This window comes from Augochlora pura, chromosome 7, assembly GCF_028453695.1.
Source record: "Augochlora pura isolate Apur16 chromosome 7, APUR_v2.2.1, whole genome shotgun sequence".
NCBI lineage: Eukaryota > Metazoa > Arthropoda > Insecta > Hymenoptera > Halictidae > Augochlora > Augochlora pura.
In genome coordinates, this window is record NC_135778.1 from 19,109,500 (window position 1) to 19,126,245 (window position 16,746).

A 16,746-nucleotide genomic window follows, 5' to 3' on the forward strand; every position below is an offset into this window, starting at 1 on the left:
CGAGGTGTAAAGGGTTAATATACTGTATATAAAATAAAGATTGCGTTTGCGATGCTTTCTTTTTTCGAAATAATGCAATAAAATATGTCTGAAACGCGCGCCTTGTTCTTCCATCTTCAAACTGCAATAAAAACGAAACTAAGTAACTAATCGATACAATATTCTTACCAAATTGAAGATGAAAGTCCAGAAAGTAAGAAAACAATATAACTTAATTACTTTGAACACGTTGATAAAATAAAAGAATGTGCTAAGACAATCTATTAACAAAATCACATAATTGCCAACCCAATAATATATGTAAAAAATACTTAAAGAATTCGAAAAAACAAACTAGATACGAATACTGAACATTTGCAGAAAAAGGAAGGTTTTCTATAAAGGGACAGAATTTTGTGCTGTATTCGGGATAAATATCGAGTTCTCCGCGAATGAAACTGTCCGAAGCGCTTACTCTAACGTTTGATAGCACGTCGATACTCTCTGAATATTAAACAGATGCAAACCTTGATTAGGTTGCCGCAGGTAGGATAATCACAGTGATTCGATGTTCTCTAACATTCCAATTCATCTTGATCGTATGTCAAAGTGCAACTAGCGTCTATTATTCACCGGCAAATCCCTCTGGCGGATTTGAGGTAATCCGTTTAGTTAAGCAGCGGCCAAGAGAGAAAAGTCTTCTTTCCATAAAACCCTGAATTCACGGGAGCTAATAGCTCTCGGTACCACTTTCGGTTGTGCGATGGATCACGCCCAACATCTAAAGCTATAGAAGGAAGCCTAGGCTTCATTAATGAGCGGTTACACGCCCAATTTGCCCGTCTAATGAGAGACACGAAACTCTATTATTCACTGAAAAGTAGAAGCGTTTCATAACAGTTCCTGATATCTCTTTCGCTTTCATCGGGAACAACGTGTCACTTTGTTACAGAATTTACAACAATACATTTATTATTTAACCCTTTGCACTCGAGGCCATTTTAGCTCTAAATCTAAAATAATTTTTCTGTCTTATAGTATTTTCATTTTGAGCGACGGAGTGTATTTTATATATATATATATATATACCAAATTAATTCTCGTGATTCATACTAACAGTGGCATATTTAACAATTTTTCTAAAATTAAACATTGTTGCTATAAAAATTATTTTGAAGGGTGAAAGAATAATATTAGTGGTGCCTGAGTGTCACCATTCGAGTGCAAAGTGTTAAACATTGAAGTTTCACGTTCAAGCTTCACATTGACGTTTCACTTTTAAGTACTCAGCCTTTGCGAGCAATATTTATCCTTTAAAATATGGAACATAGGTTCGATGGAACGTTGTTAAAAAATTACAAAGACGTGCCATTTTACAGTGTTATTGAATTTGTTATATTTCTTGTTTCGTTAGAAAGATGACTGTGTCATGTATATTGTCTATGTCATGTATATTTTGTATAAAGTTCAGCAATCTAATACTAGAGTAATTTAATTGAAGTATAAAGTAATGAACTATTTTCATTTGGGAATTTTTGTTTAGATTAAAACAGCTTATGACAAAACTATGAATAGTGTTCTTACATTCTTTCTTATCTTAAGTTGTATTCCTTTTAAACGATTGTTTAGATAGTTTATTAACACTTTCATTTCTATTTTGATTTCATTTATTTTATTACTCGCGAGAGATATTTAATATTTAAAATATTATATAATAATATTGAAGCTTGGTGTAGTACAATTTACTATATTTATTTCAATAATAAGTAACAAAGTTATTAGTTACCACGACAACCGATCCACAAGCTGCCGATTGTAAGAAAAAGCCAATTTATAGGCTACCGGCTGGTAAAGTGTTAATATTCCAGTTGTCTTCATAGAAGGAGGGAATAATCATTGACGAGTTTTCATAATAAATCCAGCAAAAGAAGCTGTAAATAATGCTCTATATATATTACGTTAGAGAACAGAACTTCTTTCTTATCGAATCCATTTTACATTCTAACAGGAAAGTAAAAATAATGAAATTGCCTTATTAGACGTCGAGTGCAGAGTTTTATATTTTTTGAAGATATCGGGAAAAAAGTGATTATATCGTTGAATTTTGGATTCATTTCATAGTTGTGTATTCTCTAAAAAGATCGAAAGTAAAGATAATGTAAAATTAGTGTTTACAAAACGTTTCGATAATGGTACACGGATAATTTAACTTAAATAACCGGCAGGCTTGTAATAAGCTTACGATAATAGACGCCGGTACGCTTCGATTGTCTCTGGGCATCGCTGCCGAGTCACGATAAGCATCGTTTTCTCATTTCCTCCTCCGAAGATAAGTGGCGTTAAGTCTGGGGGAACGTGCCGGACACGAAACTTCTTCGTCACGTTCGATCCATCGATTAGAGAACCGTCACTGAAATATATAATCTTATTACACACGCGAATGAATTCCGGTGGACTACTTTCGATAAAACTGAGAAACACGCGCGGCTCTTGTTTATCGAAACATGGCGGACTGATTTAGGGGCACGCGAAATCTCGTTAAAAATGCTGACACCAACGCGAGGACAAATATCCGCGTATCGATGTCGTAGAAATAACTGTTTTAGATAATGGTACGATCTTACGAAATTTATAATTAATTTTCATTACCAATAAAAATAGGAAATTATTTGATGTCACATGTATACCTATTGTATAAATATAGAAAATGAAGTAGCATAAAGAGGAAATCAAAACAAATTTCAGAAGTAAGAAAATAATATAAATATAAAATAAATATATAAATACATACACTTATTGTTACTATACCAGTTGAGGCATTTGCAATAACAAATTTTGTGAACATTAATATATCCCACGTAATTCTAACAAGTATTAAAAGGAAGCATTGTTCGAAATTAATGATTAAAGTCAATTATGTTACCTTCCCAGTCAGGCCGATGGTTTTCCTTATTAATAAAAAGATTAGTATAAATTTACAATGTGGAAGAATTCATATTCACGAAATTCTATATATTTTATAGAATTTGAAGGTTATTTAATTACATTTTAGGTTTCACTATTCAATTAAGGATGCATCAAATGCACTTTGTGATAGAAAATAATTATTGCAATTATAGTATAATAATTGCAATTTCTGTAGAAAAATCAGCGAAAAATTCTTGCGATACAATCAAAAACGGGCTTCCTTTATATATTTCTGTGGTTTGCTACAACTGGTGCAGAAGCACGTTGAGTCGGTGGGTGCGTTGATAAATAATGCAATATTTCCTCGCTGTCCAAATTCATTCTGAGGGGCATCGTACATCGACCCTTGCAGATCGAACTATTTTTCATGTCTACCTCACCCTCGGGGAACGGAGAAAAACTTTTGTTTCAATAGGAAAAATGAAAATTCACTTTCGTGCTATTATTGCATACCATACGTAGTTATCAACAAGATATTTGAATATAAATTAAAGAAATGTTATCTTATACAAAAAATGAGAAAAAAGAAATGCCAGCTGTAAGGGTTTTTGTAAGATTTTCGAAGAAAACAATGACAGGATGAAAGGATTTCATTTATAAATATATACGTTGTTTTTGTGACAATATTAACCGAACGAAGTTGTTACTTATTGAATTGTTTCTTATATGTATATTCTATGAATTTTAAGTTTCCGCAGAGATGAAAGTGCGTAAAATATAAATTTTTCGGTTAGTATTATTGCAAATTTAATAATTTATATACAGAGTTCGACATCGTTTTAAATGAAAGTAAAAAATGATCATAACAATAAAATTTATCTCCTACTTAATTACAGTCTCAAATGATTACTTCTTAATTCTCATTTAATTATTTATTGTTTTTAATTTACTGACACATGTAGTGAGGTGACGTATTTATGTTTTAAAAAACCATTTCTGAAAAACGAATATTATACCAATAAAATTGCCACAAAACTTAAAAAAAAATCAGACAATCTAATTATATTGTATATCCCTATCAATGTCACAATTTGTGTTGAAAATATTCTTTTTAATTAAATCAAATTTTGAACGATCAAGTTAGGTGTTTCGGTTCGAACGCATACCACTTTTCACGATTGCAATAACAATTGCTTTTCCTAGGTGAAGAAACTATGGGCTAGGAAATTCACAAGAACTATATAATATGTAATAATATGCATATTTAATTTTAATATGTATATTTTACATACTTACTACACATGGGAATCAAACATTTGTGTATGAACACTACACGATGACAAGTTTTAAGACAAAGAATATCGCACAGTTGCATTTAAAAGAGAATCTCAAGGTTACTACGATTTATTAAATAAAGGTGGGAATTCCGAAAGTATTTCTTGTTCTGCATTAATTGATCGAGCTTGGATTTGTACTATTATATATTGCTCATATTATAACAGATAATTACTTATATGTTTGTACATCTAGCAGCAATATGTATAACAATTATTGCAATATATACTGTAAAAAAATTGATAAAATTATTATTTGTACTTATACAGCAGTTAAAGCCAGCGTGAAACATTAAATAACTGAATTACGATAATTGTTGTTGTAATTCGTAATTGAGTTTTACGTAATTAATTAACTTATTAGTACTGTTTATAAAAATTCAATGGAAACGTGCGATAACGTTGCTTTTAGTATTCGTGCAAATATATTCATGTTAGAACCTCGATTATGAAAACTGTTTACATATCAACTATTATAAAGACAACGATAATATGATTATTAACAACGATTGCATCAAATATGAAAAAGTAAAATAATCTGGTGAATACAGAATGTAATTAAATATTCTTTATTAGCAGATAAAATAGTTGCCAAATCACGAGATTTCGTTAATCAATTTTCAATAAAATTTTTAGTGTGTACACAAGTCATCGAAATTTGTAAAACACATATTTGAAATTTTCGTTATAGTCTGAAACACAAAAGTTGAGAATTGTAATTTTTGGTCCATTGTCTAGTAAAAATTTAAATCGCTTGACCCAATTATAAAAACTTATTGCCTTTTAATACAATTTTTTTTAACTAGTGTAGATAATTCAAAATACGTCAAAATGACGAGCATGTTCGAGCGTTTAGGAAACTAAATTTGCAAAATTACAATTAATTAAAACAATTTTTTCTTTAATCTTCCTATTTGCTCTCAGTTAAGTGTGTTTAAATATTTCACGATACACTTTTATTTTCAAACCTGATTAAAAATATAGCGTCACAGTATGACCGGGGGCCTAGTAAATGCATAATCGTAAAATAGAGTAAAGTTGCCTAAGTACCTCTCCCAATAATGAGATCTTAGTTTGTTTCCATTGTAGAGGGTTTTCCAATAGGGACGGGTCGATGTTGACAGTCTGTAGCGTCCACGTTGTTTTGAATGCGTCGATTAAATCTGTTGCTTACAATTCAGTCGGTTATGCCAAATCACCATGGCAAGTTACACGATTGAGAAGCACGCCCAAATGATCAAATTGTATTATCAAAATGAGTGTTCGTAGTGAAAACGTTGCGCCCATTTTATGGTAGACGCGGTGGCCCTTCAAAGTCGTCTCTCCAGCGTTTGCTGGCTAAAGTCTAGATGACCGATTCGGTAAACGATCAGCCAACGCTCGTACGTCAACGGAAAGCCAGATCGGCCGAGAACATCGCCGCTGTCCGTGAAAGCGTGCAGGAGAACCCGAGGCAGTCAATTCCTCGGCGTGCACAACAACTTGGTCTTTCGCAGTCTTCAACTTGGCGAATTTTGCGTCTGGACTTGGGCCTACACCTGCACAAGATCCAACTGACCCAGGAACTCAAAGTTAATGACCACAGACAACGCCGTTTGTTCGCTGACTGGATTTGACCACCAAGATCGTGCGCTTTCTTCCCTCTAGACTTCTTCTTGTGGGGTTTTTGAAGTCGCAGGTCTATACCAGCAAGCCACAATCGACCGACGCTCTCAAAGTCAACATAGCCCAGGCCATCGCTGAAATTCAGCCGGAGTTATGCGGCAAAGTCATTGATAATTGGACCTCTCAGATACGTGCCACCGTGCAAAGCCGCTGGGGACATTTGAACGATGTCATATTCCATGTATAATGGCATATACGGGCCTTTCGAATAAAAAAAGAAATTCGTTAATACCTCATACACAGCCCATTTTATTCCATTTCAAAATCGACCCGCCCTTACTGGAAAACCCTACAGATGTCCCAAGTGTCGCATCGACACTTTTTTGTTGCGTATTAAGTCACATTTATCATTGTTTCGTCTGCTTGTCGACGTTCAGATCAGTCAAATATTTGTAAAATACGTTGCGAAAAGTTTTCGAAAATTGTACTACAATTATCTTCGAAATGGTAAGTGTATTTTCGTGAATACTATTGTAGTAGTGCATTCAATGACATTTGAAATCTACTAGTTATGTATCATTAATGATTGCAGAGCTTAAAATTCTTTAATATTTGACACGTTTTTAGTTCCAAATATGAAACATTGGATATTCTTATTGAAATTTTAGATAAGAAAAAACACTAATAAACAACGTATACAGATTGGTAGTTCAACACATGATGAGGAGAAAATTATTGCAAATTTTGAATGTTGTGTGAAAAGAAATGAAAAATCAAACTAAGTTTCATACTATTCATTTTTAAAATCTGTGAATTTACATATCCTTAGTTGCTCCTTTATCATGAAAAAGCGAAATTTTGTTGTATATTTACCAACAGGTTGTAAAAGAATACACACAATGGCGTAAATAATTGTAGACTCAAAGTAACTTTCACGTTTTTAATTTAAACGAAAACATAACGATGTATCATATTTGTATATTTCTAATTTCTATCATTTCTAATATAGAAATATAGATTTACCCTTGGCTTGTATTTATATAGTTGTAAAAATATAAAAGTTACTTAGACTTTGTAATTATTCGCAGCACTGCAGGTGGTCTCTTTAGCTAAGTCGTCCTGTATACTTAAAACAATATTTAACAAAATATCGTATTACGTATATTGCTATATTAGAAATAACAGAAAAAAGAAATATACAAATATAACAGTTTGTCCAGTTTTTGTTTAGATATTAGTAACAATGTAAAAGTCGCTTTGAGTCTAATGCACACCACTACAATTTAAACCTTTGCGGTCTCAGGCGCCTCTAAAAATGATCATGTCACGTTTTAAAATAATCTTTATCAAATATATTAATATTTAAACAATTGTTAAGAGCAATTATCTGTTATATAAGTTATAAAATTCAATTTTATAATGTATAGAATGCTCCAGGTTATATAAAATGCTCTATGTTATATAAAATGGAAAGACTGTAAGTCTGAAGAAATATTTTCGATTTCCAGTTAAAATGGCTCCGACTGCAAACGGTTAAAACGTGTCTCTACATTTAATAAAGCTGTTTTTAATCGTGAATTATGGTAGTGGAGAAAAATGAGTATCACAGTAGGCACCTTTACCCTGGTTAGAGCTAGAACAGTTTGCATAATCGAGGCTCCCACGCGTTGAAGAAATCTTTATTTCGTTATCAAGGAATCCGACGATTCCAGGCAGTTCTGCTACTTTCCCTCGAAAGCAAAGCATTGTTGAAGCTGGTTCCCCGGTTTTCGGTGGGTACACAAGTTCTTTGTCCGTGTCTGCATTGTCAGAAATCACGCTTTGAGAAAAGATTGCATTGGAAAAGCTATTTCCATAGAAGCTGGATTCTCGGTAAGACGATCTAATCACGTTGCTGCAATTTCCAGCATCTGCACTGGTCGAACCATCAGATGGACTCCTTGGATAGCGGGCCCGGACTCGGCTGGCCGAGAACCTCGAGGCCGCGAGTGAACAGCGCCATCGATGTGGCCGGCTTCGTATCCCAGGTAGGTAATCGTATCAAACCGGGGAAAACTACGCGCGCGTTCAATTTCCTTCGTCGAACACCGTCGAATCGACGCTGATCCGCGCGAACCTTGAGACTTTCGATCGAGCAAGGCCGCGGCGGAGGCCTCTATCCTACTCGCGTCGATTTCCTATCAGAAAAATGGAGTCACTCGCCTCTAATACGCTGAACATTTGAACGCGGGATGAACCGCGATACTCGGTCGAGAATTTGTTTGACTTCGCGCTTGCGATCAGCGGGAAGTTTTCAATGAAATGATTTTCCGCAGAAAGAAATCCATTAACAGAAGTTATTCCAGCATTTCGCACGGAAAAGGTACTCCGATATTGATGGTTTCTTGGTGAGCTGTTAAAGACTCTATCCTCCAAAATGCTCTCGCTTTATTGAAATTGGTGTACGCATTGGATTTTCTATTGCGTTCGTTGGTTGAAACCCTGAGCACGGTTACCTGTAAATTTATTAATGCAGAAATTTATTAAAAAATTAAGTAGAAAATAATTTCTATCGATAACTCCTTTAGTTAATTTTCTATCTATAAGATAGAATTGAAAAATAGATTATTTAATTTTATGTTAGAATAAATTGAAAAGAATATAAAATAGTTTTCAATTTTTTAAGAGGATAAATGAATTCGATTTATTCGATTTTATGAAAAGAGATCAAACTCACAGTGTAGTGACAATAAAATTGCAATAATAACCGATGATGTTAATGCGATTGTAAAAATTGCTAAAGTCGAACAAAAATTAGACACGGTATACAAAATTTTAAAAACATTCCCCAGAAGGTTTAAAATTATTTTGAAATTGAAGTTATAATGATACTTTGATAGGAAATATTATAATGGATTTCTTTGTTCATGTGTATTTTGTGACCTAAATAATCTAAACAATTTAATCGTAATTTGAAAAATCTAATAGTCATTATATGCTATGTAGATCTAATAGCAACTGTCATTTCTGTAAGACGAATACAGTTTTCGTATTTTATTAGTTTAATGATAAACTTTCTTCAGTTTTAAATTAAAATCTTCTAAAAAATGATAATAGAAGCATACATAATAACGAAAACTATATAAACGAATAATTAAATAAACTATTTTGAAAAAGGCCTTTCATTAATGACTTTTTAATAAACGAGAACCGCCAATTAAAACCTTAAAAAAAACTGTACTCAGGGTGATGACCTTGACAGTGCACTAGAAAATCATCGAGATCGGCTAATGGTACTTTTGTCGTAAACATTTATCAAATTTTTTAATTCGATTAAAAATGTTCAGTGTGATAGACCATATGCAACAAGTTGGTGGTCGTAATTAACAATACCGACGGAATATTTTTATCGGTTGAAATCTGCAGTCTATGAATAAACTGTTTCTTCAAAAATTGTTTACGAGAGAACAATGACAGGGAACAGTGTATTCTTCGCGACAGTTTTCTAGGGGAACGGATTTCTTCACCATACATTTCTTTTTAATAATGGACTATCGCCCACGCTCATTGCTTCAATCTCATGTACAGTATAATAAGCTTGCATGTACAAAAAAAGCTACACACTTTCTCAATACAGCACAATATACCACGTAAGATAATGTACATACATAATCTTTCTAACTACTTTGTAATATAATATATATGATTTTAATTTTCACGAAAACGACATATTGTACAAAAGTATATATATTCTGATGTATGATGTTCCATTACTGAAACATAAACATTTTTAATAATATTCCTACGAATATATGAAAGCCAAGGTTTTACAGTGTTACATAATTCAAAATTCTAAACATGTCGTTTAGAAGAATATCGGTAAAGAAAATTACTATATTCGAGCATGATGTGTCACGTTTTGTTTCGCTAAAAATAAATAGAGAATGCTACAATTTAATGAAGACATTTATTTTATTTTGTTCATTTTAAAAACAAGTAAAAAACCTGTTGGAATGAAATAAAAATTTGCGCTTACTCTAATGAAAAAAAATATATTTTTCCAATTACAAAATTATTATTACGTAAAATAGTACTTTTAATAAGTGCTTTTAAAACAGTAGTAATGAAGTACTAATATATTGCGCGTAGGAGTAGGAATTAAAAAAATATCTTTCAAACATTATTAGAAAGTCGATTATATACGCTATTCGAGAGTTTTAAAAGAATGAGCTATTTATCGATTATGGTTGCCATCCGCTGGCGGTATTTTTTGTTCCGTAGCTTCTTCTACGCAGTAACAGCAGGAGATTATAATATTTACAGTGAGTCAAAAAAGTATTCGCACACCTAGTTTTTTTGCAAACAAATGGTACACAAACAAAAAATATTTCGATTAATAGTCTACTCTGTATAATCTACTATGTAATGTGCAAATGATGAATTTTTATTAACGCATAACAAAAAAATAATGCAAGAAATACAAATATTTAACAGCAAAAAAAGTATTCGGTACACTTATAATTCGACTGCTAAATTTTAAGGAGCACGCATGTATTCTAGCAATACTGACCAAAACATAAACAACTGTTTCTTTACATAGTAGCATTGACCTGTACTGTGTATCTAGTGTATCTCTGAACTTGGTACAAGCATCGTGACAGCGAAGAAAAGAGAAATACCAATATCGGTGCGAGATCGTGTTATTTTCCTTCGAAAACGTGGGGAAAGTTATAGAAAAATTGGTAAAGAACTGAATTTAACTTTTACAACAGTGCAGAACATTGTTAAAAAATATGAGGGAACGAAAACCACAGATAATAAGCCACGAACAGGTCGGCCAAGGATAATCACAGTTAGAGAGCGTCGGGGTATAATTAAAGAGGCTACAAAAAGTCCATTTGTAAGTGCTCAAACTTTTTGCAACGATAAATATGAAATATATGGCAGACCTGCAAGAGAAAAACCATATATTAATAATGTAAATAGAGAAAAGCGTCTAGGTTTCGCTAAAACGTACGTAAATAAACCCATCGAATTTTGGAAACGTGTTATCTTCTCGAATGAGTCTAAATTTAACATTTTTGGGTCAGATGGGAAGAGATTTGTTTGGAGGAAACCTAATACTGAGCTTCAACAAAAGAATATTAGAGCAACTGTGAAACACGGCGGAGGAAACGTAATGATACGGGGTTGTATGGCGTACAGTGGTGTTGGGAACATTACATTTATCGATAGGATAATGAATGCCACAAAGTATTGAGGTGTTGCGGGACAATTTAGAAGAAAGTGCGGCTAAATTGGGCCTGACTGGAAATGACCACTTTCAGCAAGACAACGACCCAAAACATACAGCAATAAAAACACGAGAATGAATACTATGCGATGTCCCTAAACAATTAATTACACCACCACAGTCCCCGGATATTAATCCAATAGAAAATTTATGTCACCTGTTGGATATAGAAGTAAGAAAAAGAAAAATATCTAAGAAATCGGATCTACAAAAAGTAATTTTAAAAGAGTGGTAAAAAATATCAAAAGAAACAACTCAAAAACTGATGGAATCTATGCTAAGAAGACTGGAAGCCATTATTGAAACTAAAGGAATGCACACAAAATATTGATTGCATTAGAGTACTGCAACAATCATAATCTTTCAATTATAACTGAAAATGTACGAATACTTTTTTGGTTCTCAAATTCTTGTATTTCTTGCATTACTTTCTTGTTATGCGTTACTAGAAATTCTTCATTTGACATTATCTTTGTACATAGTAGAATACTAATTGAAATAGTTTTTGTTTATGTATTATTTGCTTGTCTAAAGTTATTGCGAAAATATTAGGTGTACGAATACTTTTTTGACCCACTGTATTTGTAACATAAATAAGGTGATTTCTTTGCATAGAAGCACATTTTGAGGATGGAGATTTGAATAAATAACGAACGTGAAAGATATCGTAGAAAACAGATACGTCGAACGGTAAAGTTCAAGGCAGTTAGAGGTGAAGTGTAGTTTACAAGCTGATCAATAAGCTCATAGTTTACTAGTGAGGAAGTTGTTAACTTCATTGGAGGACATATGGACCCGTCAACTTTCGTCATCTAAGCACTCGATTGCTTAATTACGCAGTTTATACAGACATATTAAATTTGTGTCAAACAATCATAAATTCTTGTGTCGCTTTTATCGTGATTTCTACTTTATTTAACACTCGAACGGCGAGACTCGGGACCATTTGAATCCAGGCTATAAACATTGTCGTTAACTATTTAGTTCCTGACAATTAATTTCAATTTCAATATTTTTCATTAAAGCCTGCAAAAACAGTTACGTGTACGCAATTAGTAGGCTTAAGATACATACCACGACCATTAGTTTAAAGATGGTAAGTTCACGTTTCGTTACATTCATTCGCATATCAACCAAATTGATTTTATTTAAAAATTATATTTAACATACAGAAAAATTTTACACGCATTAAAATGTATATAAGCCAATGTGAGATGTATAATTAAATGACACTTACTGTATATCATAAGAAATGTCCAAATTCTCTCTAAATAATTTATAAACACTACTATTTATGAACGCAATACCTACTTGCAACCTGTGTCTTATTGTTCTCCTTTGTACATATATATTTATTATATACTTATTATAATTTACGGAACGTTGAAAATAGGAAAATTAAAATGATAGCACACTTCCAAAATTAAAATTGTCTTAATTTTGAGAAATTACCAGTTTTTTAAACTTTCGAATACAGGGTAAACAGTTTCTTTATTTTTCAATCACCTCCAGCATCCGTTTCGATATTTAATTATCCGACTGTTGACCATTAATCTTCCACTGTATTATCCCATTCTCTTTTCAGGGATTGTTTCAGTTCAATAATGCATTGAACTTGTTTTATTGTCTTTATAAACAGCTCGATCATGGTGTCCCCAACAGTTCTCAATAATATTTAAATCTGGTAAGTGTGCTGGCCAGTTCCAATGTAGAATAATCGTGAGAAATAGTTTCTAACCATTTTTTGCAATTCAAGCGGCGCTACTGTTTTGTTTTTATTTCGAAAATAAAGATACCCCTAGCAATAGACACGGCAAACTTGCTAATTTCTTCTCTTGCATTACGTTTTAAGGTAAGTTGTGCTATTTATTCGTTTCTCAATGAATTCGACGACGAATCTGCCAATTACAGCCAAGGCCTGCTCAAAAGTCATTACGCTTCCCTCACTTACTTAACCAACTCGCTTTTGACCAATTTTTTCTTCGCTAAAAATGATAACAAAAATTGTTGTTCCAACGGTTGAATTATTTCTAAACGATAAATATTAATCTACTGACATTTGTGATTACAGACTCGAAGCAACTTTTATATTGTTACTGAAATCTTCGTGATATTCACATTTGTATATTTCCGTTTTTTACTATTTTTAATCTGAAACTATACAATTGTGGAATTTTGTTAGATTTTTTTAAAGGAGTTTACCTACAGCGCTATGAATAATTATAAATTCGAAGTGATTTTTACATTTTTACTGTCGCTTAAGCAAAACTTAAAAAAGGGAACTATGTTTGTAGATTTCTATTTTCTATTACTCTTAACATAGAAATATACAAATATACAAATATTTCGCTAAGTTTTTGCTCAAATGTTGCTAAAAATGTAAAAGTTACTTTGAGTCGATAATTTGTCACACCAAGCACAAAATTCATGCTATCTTTTATTCATCCCTCTAAAGGTCATAGTATAATAACTTTAAAGTCATATTTTTTGATTTTAATCTAATTTTTGTCAAGGAGACGACGAAAAAAATCTTGTTCGTTGATTCCTCTAGGTTCTCTATAATCAAAGAGTTTCTTACGTATCGCAATTGTCAACTTCGATTTTACACACGAGAGTAAATTCAATTTTTCAGTATCCAGAAATTCACACTCGCCGCTTTCGGTTTATACAAATTTTTGTATTTCGATACGAAAAATTCGAAACATAAAAATGTCAATCTTGTTTTCCATTTGAATCGTATTCGCATTAAACTTTTATATGTCTAGAGCGTAGCCGGAAAGTTTTTAGAATTAGTTGAAACTTCAGCTTCCTCGGCGAGACTAGACTTGCTGCGAGGCATAACTTCGACGCAGCCTGTATAATAGCACGTTTTTTTTATAAGCAAACATGACAGGAAAACTTTCACGACATACTTTTATTTTTGCTGCAATTAGTTACGTCTTTCAGGAAATTATACATTTTTTGGCTCTTTTGTACACTTCGCAACAGACGTATTTGACAACTTCAGGTACATTAAAATAATTCAATTTAACCTCTCCTTAAATTCTCCCTTTTACTTTGCTATCGTAATTCTAAATATTTTTATTACATGAAAATATTTAATACCGATACGTAGCTTACAGGCCAGATACATATTTTACTATATCCGCCGTGACGTCTCACGAATATAGGAGAAAAGCATGAATAGGCTATTGTTAATGATCAAAGTAAACGCCCAGCGAGCGGAGGATTTCTAATACGATTCGGTATCCGGTAGTTGATCGCTTTCTGATCCGTGTGTCAGAAATATCCTTTGCCTTTAAAAAAGTCGATATAATACACGCAAGATAAAATATCGTTCTGTGTTACTATTATAATATTATACATCGCAACGAATTCAGCAGATAACTTAATAAAAATTTGAATTCCAATTCTTTCTTATTTAAATCAATATTTTGTCACTAAATTCTATTACCATTTTGCTACTCTCTTCATTTCAGGTTCCCTTAACTACTGTATTATTGTGACGTATAAAATAAAAAATGAGTACGTTGCACACATTGCTATATTATAGAATTGGAAATTTTTATAGGATTGGAAATGAATCGCAAATAAAAACGTATGTCAATGGACATAACCTAACATAACCTGACAAACTACTAAATGTTTTTCATACTATCTAACAAATCTGGGTAATAATATTTGGAAAGGTATTGGAAATAGTTAATGAAATACTCTTACTTGTATGAAATAATATTCCAATATTTATTTCACGTCACAGAGGTAAATACATGTATTGAAAATTTATGTTGTGGTTAAGAAAAATTATTAACTGAAGTAGTATTTTCTTAAGATATACTGGAAATAATTATTTGACATAGTATTTCATGTATCTAAATTTCTATCAACTATTCGAAATTCCATTCTTTACGAGTAATATTTATGAAAGAAAATAAATATTGATGGAAAAAATACAAACAGGTAATGTTTCGAGAAATAATATAACTTAGAATTAAAATGATGGAATTTGTGATGAGAAAATTCCGATGAGTATCTCGGCAACGGAAATGAGACATATTAAGTGCCAGTGAAATGTGAGATTACATTCTTCAGCACATAATTGCCATTTTTCATTCTTCAACTTCATTTAAAAAATATTGGATATCGAAATTAAAGGTTACTCATTTTCATTTAACCTCACAATTATCTCTCAAATTATATATCTTTTGAGAAAGTATTAGAAATGAAAACTGTTCTGTTTTAATGAGCATGATTTTACGATGTCCACTATATTTGTTTAGGTGAATTTACTCCCGAAATTTCGGGGTGACCATTATTTTTTTTAAACGGAACTGTATATTTTCAGCTAGCCTTGCTCGTAGTCCTTTCCGTGATAAATTAATACGTGATACTGTTTCGAGATCATTCAATGATAATGTAAGAGATGTCTGACGAGTTATGCGAATTTTGCAAAAGTGACACCGACTTTTAAGGTCAGAATAAATCATTCCATCGATATGCAAGGCTGCCCTTCCGAATATAGATGACGCAGACCGATTTCTAATTTGAATAGCAATAAATGACCTTGAATGACTTTGAATCAGTAACATATCTGGGTCAGTGCATACGTCACGGAACGGGCTTGAAACTTGGATGGATAAAAATATGCAGGTTCATTTAGAGAACACAAGCGTCATCTTGGAATCGCGAAGGGTACAGATAATTATTAACGAGGTAATAAAAGTTTAAGAGATAACTGTGCGATTAAATTCAAATCAGACATCCTGTACAAGAGGAAATAAATTGTGCACATAGGTATAATTACCTAATTATACCTATTATGATTAAATTGAACATAAATCAATAACACCGTGACTATTAACCTCTGATTAACCACCGATCTTCATTACTTATCTACGATCTTATCACTAATTACTAGACTGCGGATCTTTTTAAAAAATAAAAGTTTGCTAACAATGGATGATCCACAATCCTGCAAATAAAATAATTTAGAAACTTTGGGGATATATAAGGTATATGTAGATATGTATTACGAATTATTTTCTTGTTTAAATTCAATTTGAAGGGTGGAGATCAACCCTCAAATATTTACTCATTTTTTATTTTATATCCATAACTGGCAAACCATACAAGATAGAGAAAGAGACTTCAAACAAAAGTTACTTCTGTTCAAATGTAATAAAAAGGTAAAGATTATTTGTTTATAAGATTTCGCAATTGTTTAAACGATTATACATGATGATAAACACTTGTATTAAAAAAGAAGTAGCTTTTGTTTCAAGACCTTTTCATTATCTTGAACAATTTGCGAATTATAGCAATAAAATAAAAAATAGACGAATATTTGGAGGTTAATATACAGCCTTGAAATGAATTGACGAAGAAACAAGAATATCTACATGTGCTCTATGTACCTTCCAAGTTTCAGAATTTTTTGAATTTCTAAATTGGAGATCATTGCTCTATTATGAGAAACATAAATCGAATTAATTGTTCCGTTTAATGAGTTTATTATGTCAATAATAATGCAACAACAGTCTTAAATTGTCCCAATATCTTCACGGTTTTGTACTGTTATTGTATCGTTTATTATGTTATTATCATTCGTCATGAATACATAAAATCTGCAGTCTACTGATTAATTATGAA

General features: G+C 32.2%; 1 protein-coding gene across 6 annotated transcripts in view; it reads left to right on the forward strand.

Annotated features, from left to right (window-relative positions):
* LOC144473481 (uncharacterized) overlaps positions 1 to 16,746 on the forward strand; it is a 265,918-nt gene that overhangs the window by 216,472 nt on the left and 32,700 nt on the right. The window lies entirely within an intron of this gene.